We start from the raw sequence: 11,319 nt of genomic DNA, 5'->3' as shown, positions 1-11,319 counted from the left end.
TCATAAATTGTTTATATCAACTGGATTTCAAATAGTTGAGCTGTAGAGATATGTAGGCCATAAACATGTTTTTGACTCAAGTATAGATGCTGTGTCTAGCATTTAATATATTACTTTGCTTCTTACTGCTACTTACCTGAAAGCAAATACTTTTTAAAAAATTGGGCTATTTTTAAAGAATAATATTTTCTCAGTTTAAAATATATTAAGGTGAATATATTTTTGTGAAAAATATCTGAACACATCTCAATATTTTGTATCTAAATGTAGCATTTAAATTTCATCTTAGAACTTTGACTTATATAGATGTGTATGAGGTAACTAATTAAACTGTTCCACTGATATTTACTGAGCAATTGAGCATCTTTTGTGCAAGGCCCTGTAGTAGCTGATTGAGAACAAAATGGAGAAAGGAGTTAGCATTTATTGTATACCTGTTATATATTTCAGATGGTCTTAGATTACTTTAGGTCTTCACCTCATTAATCTGTACAGTAACCCTGGTAGGTAGGTATTAGCCTCATTTTATTTGTTTTGTTTTGGGGAGAGGTAATTAGGTTTATTTATTTATTAACTTACTTACTTACTTACTTACTAACTAATGAAGTTACTGGGGATTGAACCCAGGACCTGGTGCTAAGCATGTGCTCCACCACTGATCTATACCCTGCCCTACCCCACCTCCCCAGCTCATTTTATAGCACAGGAACCTGAGGCATAGAGAATTTAAGCCCATGTAACCTAAATGGCGGCTTTACAGTTTGAACCTAAGTCAGCTTGACCGAAAAAAAAAAAAAAATCTGTGCTCCTTCTCTGGCTCACTGTGCTGCCTTGTGCGTAAATATAAGATGTGTTCCTTGTTTCTAAGAGCTTATGGTCTTATTCAAGGATTCACGAAGTGGAGTCTGCATTTGGACTGTGGGGGTCCCTAATTCACTTTCAGAACTTACCTTTATAATAATGCTGTTATCGCTCATTTCACTGTGTTGATATTTGCACTGAAATATCAACAAAAGCAAAAGCAGTGGTAGGTAAGAGTGCTGGCACCTTAGCATGAATTGAGGGAGAGGCACGAAACTACTCAGAGTCATATTTTTTTAATGGGATTAATACAAACTTAATTTCAATAGTATACAACTGTTTTGTTCCTATATAGCTCTGTTCCCTCCCCACCTCTGCCAGTCCCTTTTCCTATTAATGTCACAAATTACAACCTAGATTTATAATTCTTAATTTACACAGTAGTCTTTTTACAGACAGGAAAAAAAAGAGAAACAAACATGTATTTATATAGTCTTTTATTTTTGCCTGTATGGTTGTCTTTATTGGTGCTCTTTATTTCTTCATGTGGATTTGAGTTATTCTAATGTCTTCTTATTTCAAACCAAAGGACTCCTTTTAGTATTTAGTATAAGGCAAGCCTGCTAGCAACAAATTCTCTCAATTTTGTTTTTCTCAGAATGTCTTAATTTTTCCTTCATTTTTGAAGGATAGTTTTGCTTGATATAGAATCCTTGATTGACATGCTTTTTTTCTTTCAGGACTTTGAATATGCCATCCCACTGCCTTCTGGCTTCTCAAATTTCTGATGAGAAGTCAGCTGTTGTTTGTATTGAGTATCTCTTGTACATGATGAGTCACTTTTTCTTTCTGCTTTCAAGATTCTCTTTTTGTCTTTCTATAATTTGAATATGATGTATCTATGCATGGGTCTCTTAGTTTACCCTACTTGGAATTCATTAACCTTCTTGAATGTGTAGATTCATCATATTTGAGAAATTTTCAGCCATTATTTCTTAAAATATTCTTTCTGCCCTTTCTTTCCTCTTCTTCTGGGATTCCTTTTATGCATATGTTGGTACACTTGATGGTGTCCAATAGGTCTCAAGGGACATTTTTTAAAATTATTTTTTCTTTCATTTTTCTCAGATTGGATAACTTCAATTGATTGATCTTTCAAGTTCACTGATTTTTTTTTCTTCTGCCTCCTCAAATCTGCTTGAACACCTCCAGCGAATATTTCATTTTAGTTATTCTACTTTTTCAGAATTTCTATTTGGTTCTTTTTTCATAATTTATATATTTTTGTTGATGCTCTCTATTTGGTGAGACATTCTCATACTTTCCTGTAGTTTTTTTTTTTTTAACATTTTTTATTGATTTATAATCATTTTACAATGTTGTGTCAAATTCCAGTGTTCAGCACAATTTTTCAGTTATTCATGGACATATACACACTCATTGTCACATTTTTTTCTCTGTGAGTTATCATAACATTTTGTGTATATTTCCCTGTGCTATACAGTGTAGTCTCTTCTACAATTTTGAAATCCCAGTCTATCCCTTCCCACCCTCCACCCCCCTGGTAACCACAAGTCTGTATTCTCTGTGAGTCTATTTCTGTCCTTTATTTACGCTTTGTTTTTGTTTGTTTGTTTTTGTTTTTGTTTTTTAGATTCCACATATGAGTGATCTCATATGGTATTTTTCTTTCTCTTTCTGGCTTACTTCACTTAGAATGACATTCTCCAGGAGCATCCATGTTGCTGCAAATGGCATTATGTTGTCGGTTTTTATGGCTGAGTAGTATTCCATTGTATAAATATACCACATCTTCTTTATCCAGTCACCTGTTGATGGACATTTAGGCTGTTTCCATGTTTTGGCTATTGTAAATAGTGCTGCTATGAACATTGGGGTGCAGGTGTCATCCTGAAGTAGATTTCCTTCTGGATACAAGCCCAGGAGTGGGATTCCTGGGTCATATGGTAAGTCTATTCCTAGTCTTTTGAGGAATCTCCACACTGTTTTCCATAGTGGCTGCATCCTGTAGTTTTTTAAGGCATGGTTTCCTTTAGTTCTTTGAACATATCTAGAACTGCTGATTTAAGATCTTTGTAATAGATATAAATTCAAACTCTGGGCTTCCTCAGGGATAGTTTGTTTTGCTATCCTCTGCATACTTTATAACCTGAAATGGCTGCTCAGGCTCTAGCCAGACAGTCTGTATTTCAGCCATCAGGAAGGAGGAAGGGCTGAAGACATCCTCATTCCCTTTAACAGTACTTAGAAGTTGTATGTGATACTTGCTTATAGCCCATTGTTCAGATTGTTATCATATGATTCCACCTAATTTCAAGGGAGGTTGGGAATTGTAATCATTAATCTGAGTTGCCATTTGCTTCAGCCTTTTATTACTAAGAAGAGGAGAATGGATTTGGGGATGTAATTAGGATTTAGTCCACCCCTTTGGCTGCTCTAATATATATGCCTACCCTTCTTTTCATATGTGCAGCACATTCACCTCATCCCAAGAGAGACTGCCCCAATACTTTATTTAGTTACTGCATTCAGCTCAGAGCCCAGGATGTCTGAGTAATGTACAGTCCTCTCTGCCATGTATGGTTCAGGGCTTATAAACTAAAAAACAAGGTAATTGCCCTCAAATGTTTTGGTATTCCAATAGGTGAACTAGAAATAGGATGATAGCAATAAAAAATTGCCATTCAGAAACTTTGTCTTTGTATTGATATTCTCTATTTGGTGAGACATCATCTCATACTTTCCTTTAGTTTCTTAGACATGGGTTCAGAAAAAGGGGGAATTGGTAAAATATAAAAGTCACTGGTCCACAGTAATTATTAAATGCTGCTGTGTAGGAAATTTGTAGACTTTCTGTCCTGACAGAGGAATAAATTTCTGGATGAAGCATTGTCGTTAAGCCTGATGACTCTGGTCTTTTGCTTACTTACCCCTGTGCCTTGCCCACCTCCACCCTATCTTACCTTAACAGCAGTCACAGTGTGACTATCTGAAACAATTGGCTTGTGTGAGAAGGCAACCCTAAGCTCCCCTCCCACTTCCCCCCCCCCGCCGCACCCCCCCCCCCGCTTTATTTTGGTAATTGGGTTCACAGCCTTTATTTGGCAGAGCTCCAGTGTTATCTCCATTTGGCAGCCATTGGTTTTAACTGGACCACTTTGGAGTGCAGAGTGGGTTGCTCTTTCTGCCCTATAAGGCTCCGAAGTAGGAGGCTTTTAGTCAACTTAGATTGCAGACCACAGGAAAGAGTATACCTTCCTTAGCAAAGATACGTTCCTTTGTATCTCTGCTTCCTTACTGACTAGCTCTAGTCTGAGTTTTATCTCCCTGGTATAATTTTGTTGAAAGTTGCAAGAAGCAGCCAAGACATACAACATTCTGAATCTTTCCTACTATTTCCCTTAAAGCTATAGCACTCCAATATAATTAGTGAGTGGTTTAGTGAGATTTTTGCCACCACATAACAATTATCACTGGTTTTTCAGTCTTCAGTATCTGAATGCTCACCACTTTATTAAGCCAGTGCTATATACATAGTATATTCTTTCTCATGAGGCATCTTGCTCCTGGAACCAAATTCTGAATTAAGATTATATTCAACCATTTGTGACCCCCCCAAAAGTGAAATAATAGTGGCTTTAAATATGACAAATTTATTTTTCTCTTACGTAAAAGAACCCCAGAGATAGGTAACCCAGGGCTGGTGTGGTGCTCCACAGTGTCAAGGAACCAGTTTATTTCTATTTTTGTTGTCTTACCGTTCTCAACTTGTGGCTTCTTCCTCATAGTCTGGGATGGCTGCTTGTACTCCAGCACCTCATCCACATTCCAGCCAGCAGGGAGGAGGGTCCAGAGAATAAAGTACTCAGTTCCTTTAAGGACATTTCCTGGAAATGCTACTTAATACTTTTATAGGCATACCTCATTTTATTGCACTTTGTTTTATTGTGCTTTGCAGATAACTGTGTTTCTTACAACTTGAAGGTTTGTGGCAACCCTGTGTTGAGCAAGTCTGTGGGTGCCATTTTCCCAAGAGCATTTGTTCACTTTGTGTCTCTGTGTCATGTTTTGATAATGCTCACAATATTTTAAGCTTTTTCATTATTATATTTGTTATGTTGCTCTGTGATCAGTGATCGTTGATGTTACTACTATGACTCACTGAAGGCTTAGATGGTGATTCCTATTTTTTAGCAATAAAATATTTTAAAATTAAGGTATGTACTTTTTTTTAAAGTTTAACATTTTTTGTTGAGTTATAGTCATTTTACAATGTTGTGTCAAATTCCAGTGTAGAGCACAGTTTTTCAGTTATACGTGAACATAAGGTATGTACATTGTTTTTTAGACTTAATGCTGAACCTTTCCATTTTAAGATATGCCACCAACAAGCTATTTGAAGACTTTCATGTTGGTGTGCGTTTGCACTTTCTTTTTTTGCTATCCGCATCATGCTTGTTGCCTGAACAGATACCTTCAAAATGTACTGCACTGCTGATTGCTACTGTGTCTTAGCGTTTTGTAAATTCTACCGTAATTGCTCTTAGATGTAACCATAATGTGGAAATTCCTGCAGTGCTTTGGATAACACTTTTGTTGTATTATTTATGTGTTTGGGAAATGGACTTCTTTTGCTTGTACTCTCTTTCCTTTTTTATTTTAAAGCTTTAAATATAATTGTACTGAAGTTAAAATCATATTTATTAATATCTGTTACATTTTATTCCATCAGAAGTTCTCAGCACCTTTTTAGACATATTAATTGGCTGAGAGTAATACTGTTTGAATCAAGAGGCTGTCAGATGGGATCAATAATAGGCCATGATTTAGGAGCTGTTTTTATGTTGCTGAGATTTATTATGTTTCCAGAGGTTCTGCCTTAACTGAAGCCTTTATGACCATGAGAAATTAAAAATGCTTTTTAAAACAGAAACTGCACTGTATGTCGTGAAGGTAACATGAAGAGCCAGTGCTTTGCGTGGTAACTGATCTTGCCAGAATAGATTCATTTAATTAATAAGTTAGCTTTTAGAATTAGAGTGTGACTGGAAGAATAATTGATGAGTATGCCGATGATATACCTTGGTGTTTCAGCTCTAATGCTGTGGTGCTGTCATAGATTGTGCATTGTTCTGAGGGTCCCTCTTTGGTCCACTGTCTTGCATGTACACAGACAGAGTCCCAAATCCCAGGTGAGCCTTGGCCCAGGGGAGCCCAGTTAGGCAGTCACATATGCCTGGGAGCCACAGCTGGTGGGAAGATGGACTGGCGGTCCCCCTCACCAGGAGGTGCCTGGGAGCTGTAGCCTGGCCTTTTCTGCTTGACCCATGGACACTCTTCTCTTCAGTGTACTTTTTTCTCTGAGTGTGGGTTGCTGGATTTGGATTTGAGTTTGCTGTATTCCTATAAAGTTGTGACAGTTTCTGGATTTTTGTGTGTGTGTGTGTATGTGGCAAGATAGTTTATTCCCAGTGTTTTAAAATATTTGATCAAGAATTTAGGGGGAGGGAAAGGGAAAAAAAAGAAAAAAGAATTTAGGAAAAATATTCATGGCTCCTTTTATAAAGAGGAAGCATATTCTTAAGATACAGGGAGAAAGCTCATTGGGAAACCTAAGGATATGAGGCTCTGGCACTGGAAAATAAGGCTTTTTTAAAAACATCCATTGTAGGGTGGAAACAAAGCCTAGTACTGTAAATATCTTCCTTTTCCCCCACCTGCTGCCTGTCTTCATCCCAGGTGAGATTTGTCTCAACAAGTTTTTCATTCCAAAGTTAGTATGTTCAGAAATAACTAGTCTTTTTCATATTATTCATACATGAATAAGATCACTAGGGCAGACTTTCTATACTGTGGCCTGGCAACATTTCAGGTTGTCCTGGCTCATTGGAGTGTAAGGTTTTGGTGTCAGAGTGGAAATGACAGAATTCCTAACTTGAAAATTGCCTTATGACGAATTACAACATTTTATAGGTGAATACACAAAATTTGTTCAGTGCACATTTAAATTTACACAGGTCTTTTATACATAGCATGTGAACTTCTAAACACCCATCATTCTTACTCTTAGAGAAGAAATCTCTAAAAGACAAATAGAATTCCACATTTAAAAACTGGAATGCATTTGGACACCATAGGAGAGGGATTAGGAGCCATAAAGAAAGCATATCTGTAGTGTTTGTGGGCATGAATGTAGTTCAAGGAATGTAATGATGTCATCTTGCCAAAATAGTGCTTTAAATTTTAAGCAGCCTTTTCTTGGGGAGGGAGGACTTGGATGTAGGGATTAAGGCAGACTGTCAAATTTCTGTTAAATATTTGCAACAAAATACCACCTTGCAGTTAAACTCTCTGATTTTCAGAATAACTTCTCATGAGATCCTTTAAGATAATAGGATAGATAGTAACAATTTTTATTCGGAGTGACTTGCTTAAGGTCATATCACCAAACTCAGTGATATAAGGTATTAAGATATATATAGGTCACATATCATAACGTATCCCCAAAACAACATTATTGCAGTTGTTAATAGGGGCCAGACAGAATGGTAAATTATACCAAACTCAGTCAGGCAGCAGGCCGAGGTGAACAGTTTCCCCTACAAACCATTCTCTGCACAGTTGCCAAAGTAATCTTTTAAAAACATACGTCAGATCATATCACTCCATTGCTTAAAGCTTCCCAGGGGCATCCCGTTTTTCATAGAATATACTTCTCCCCCCTGCTCTGCTCTCTGGCCAAACTGGTCTTTCAGTTCCTTGACGATGCCAAGCTCATTCCCATCTCGTGGCCTCTGAACTTGTACATGCTGTTTCCTCTGCATGGCTGGCTGCTTCTTGTCAAGTTCAGATAGTGTAAGATTGTGTACTGGTTAGAGGCATGGGTTCTGAAACCTGATGCCTGCATTCAAGTTATTTAGCCTCTCAGTGTCTTCATCTCCTCAACTGTGAAAAAATGAATAATATAAGTAAATATCTCTTAGTGTTGTGAAGGTTGAATACATACACACAAAGTGCCTCACTTACAGTAAGTGCTCATTAGGTTTATCATGCAAGTCTCAGCTCAGATATCACCTCCTTAATGAGACCTTTCTTGAACATATAATCTAAATTAGCGATCCTTCCCCTGAATAATACTTACAGTTGTCTGAAATTATTTTATTGTATATTTATTTACTTTTATTTTTGTGTCTTTCGCACTATAATATAAGCTCCATGAAAGCAGGGATACTTTCTGTTGCATTCCCAGTGCCTGAAACAGTGCCTAATCAATATGTATTTGTTGAGTGAATTAATAGAGGCCAGATCCACCCCAAAAGATATTAGGTGACATTAGGACTGGATTTTCTTTTTTAGGGGGGTTGGCAGTGGGAGGTAGTTGTGACATTAGGACTGAATGGCAATTTGTGTCAGAGTTAAGGTGTTCCCAAGTGTACCCAATACCATTCCATCATGTTCCAATCTGTGGATGTCTGGCCGGTGCCTGCAGAGAATGACGTGGAGAGGTAATCAACAGAAAAGGAGTTGAGCCTGAGGATAAAATACATACTTTACTTTTATCTTAAATGTTTATATTTATTTCTGTTGCTTCCAGCTGTTAAGTTCATGTCCTTTCATATAAGCTGTTGAGCTTACTTGTGTCTTTAAGTTTGGGGACAGCTGGTTGCCCCTCAGCATTATAAAGTTACAGCTGTATTGAGCTTCTTCTAAAATAGTGTGAGTAGAAAGTACTGATACGTAATTAGATACTCAGCTGTATATGATAATTTTAGGAGTCAGAGGGATGGTCTAAAACCCAAAGTAGGCAATCTGAGACCAGGAATTCCTGACTATCAACAGTCAGGTTAGATAGCAATTTATCATTCCCTTGTATCTTTACCTCTGCCTTTTACTCTCCCTACTTTTCTTTTCTGTTTTCTTCCTATTCCTGTATTTTAAAACTTCCATCTTCTACCTTTATTTCCGTGTTTTCCTCCTCATGTACATAATGGAAACTCAAATGCTGTTTCCATTATTTGGCTTTGGCTTCTGCACGCAGCATCCAGAGTCAACTTCATCATCCCCTCAGATAAAATTCCTTCCCCTTTCTTCCCTGTTTCTGTTAGTAGAATTACCATTCTAGCAGTCACTCTGGCTTAAAACTGCAGTCACCTTTGATACCTTCCTTTCTTCACCACCGCTCCTGCAACCAGAGACACATCCTTTCACATATAAATTCTGTCATTCATTCAACATTAATTCAGCAAAGATCTGAGTCCTTGCTCTGTGCCAGGTTGTGACTCTATGTTGTATGGCAGTTCCCTCCTTTCTGCATTCACTCCCCCAATTCAGGATCTCAGCACGTTATACTTTGCCTAATGAAAGAAGCTTTGTAACTTTTTTTCCCAACCTCATATTCCTTTTCTCCAATCCAGTATTTATTCCACTGCCACATTTATTCTCTAAAACATGGCTTGATCATGTTGTTCCCTACTTCCTAGAGTGAAACTCAGCTTGCTGGTGCAGGCACATCTCTTATAACTTGTGGTTGATTGCCCCTTAGAACGTACGCCATACTTCCTCACACCTATTGTTTTTGTTCATGCTGTTCTGTCTCCTGGAAGAATATAAGCTCCCTGAGGGCAAGAGCTTTGTTTTATTCACTGTAGCATCCCCCAGCTCCCAGAACAGTACCTGGTATGTAGTAGGTACTCAGTAGATGTTTATGGAAAGAATGAATGAAAAATAAGTGCATCCTGTCAGTCCTGTCCATTTTCTATGACTGTTCTTAAACGTTCTTATGACCTTTCTTCGGAAGCCTTTTCTGATCTTCTGTGTATTTCTCTTTAAGCAAAAATACCTACCCATGGCAGAACCTTCTTTGCTCGTTCTTCTGTTTCAGTACTGACTTGATTATACATGTCATTTGGTTGCTGTGAGATTAATATAGTCAGTAAATGAACAAAGGTTTATTGCATTCCTGTTCTGTGTCAAGCTTTGTATCTAGGTACTTGAGTCAAAAAGACAGTAGAACGGAATTCCTTTCCTTGGTGAACTTAGCTGTCTAGTGGAGGATCAATCCATTATAGTAGTAGTAACAGTAAGCAGTGAGAAGCAAGCCTGGGATCTTATGAAAGCATATAGCCTGTTGGAAGGGGATGGATAGCAGGGAGCAGAGGTGGGATGGGGAAGAAGAGGCAATTCTGGACAGTCACAACAGAAAGCAGCATAACAGGTACATATGGTCGGAGCAGAGGGTGCAGGAAGGGGAGAAATGAAGCAAGTACTCTGAAGGGCCTTGCACTGTTGTTGAAGAGGCAGTGCTATATTGTTACGTTTTATCTATTTTGTTGTTGGGGGAAGAGGATAAACTTGGATTACTGATTCCCTGTAGAATGATCAGGAGGAGCTGAAACCTGAAGTGAGCAAAGGCCATAGTTCCATGGAGCTTTATGAAAAAAATTACTTGGAAGGTGAAATTTTTGTTACTTGGAATGCCTTCACACTTGGTTGATAGGCTATATAAGCAATTCCAGTTTGAAAATAATTTTTTTCCTGAGAATTTGAAGGCATACTCTGTTGTCTGTTTCCAGTGTTGGCATTAAGAAATCTGATGTCATGTATTATGTTTCACAATTTTGTGGACGAGGGATTTGGGAAGGGCTTAGCTGGGGGATTCTTCTGCTCCACATGGTGTTAACTTGGGTCCACATCGTGGCATTCAGCAAGTGAATGGATATACGTGCCTGACACCTTGGTAGGGATTTCTGGAAGGCTGGTCTCAGTTGGATCCCTTTTATTTTCAGCATAGTCTTGAGACCTCATTTTATGGTCTTCATCAGAGTTGTTGGACTTCTGGGGAGTACCAAGGTAAAAGCTGTCAGTCCTCTTGAAGTCTAGACCTGGAACAGGTGTAGCATCATTTTCACTCTACTCCATTGTCAAGGCAGTCCCAGCCCAGCTCAGATTCAGGAGGAGGGGAAGTAGACTTCACCTGTCAATGAGAGAAGTGTCAGGGAATTTGCAGCATCTTTAATCTGCCATGCCACTCCTCCTGTGCTTCCTGTTGTTTTATATTTTCATGTTTCTTGTATTCCTTGGTTTTGGATGATTTCTAAGATGAAGGGGGAGCAGAAAGGCCTTTTCTTTGCCATCTCTAGAAGCCTGAGTAGTTTTGAATACAACTGAAAATGATGGAGGTGGTAGCTACAGTGGTAAGGGCAACTCGTTAATCAAGGCTTGATGTTTTCCTCACCTTCTACTGTAGGACCTAGGGCAGTGCCTGGTACACAGTTAGCTCTCAGAAGATACCTGTCCTCAAATTTCTTTGTGTCAAATTTTATATATATATATCTGCTTAGATAGTAAGAGTTTTAAAGATTTTGGTTTATCTATTAGTTGAAGATAAATCAAGGAAAATAAAAGTAAAAATCTGTGTAGCTTAAAAAACTTCATTAATTGATAAAAAATACTTCTATAAAGAAAAAAATTTTTAGAAAAACCATATCATTTAGGTGT

The sequence above is a fragment of the Camelus bactrianus genome, chromosome 12, assembly GCF_048773025.1.
Source record: "Camelus bactrianus isolate YW-2024 breed Bactrian camel chromosome 12, ASM4877302v1, whole genome shotgun sequence".
Taxonomy (NCBI): domain Eukaryota; kingdom Metazoa; phylum Chordata; class Mammalia; order Artiodactyla; family Camelidae; genus Camelus; species Camelus bactrianus.
Note: the sequence above shows the minus strand (reverse complement) of the source record.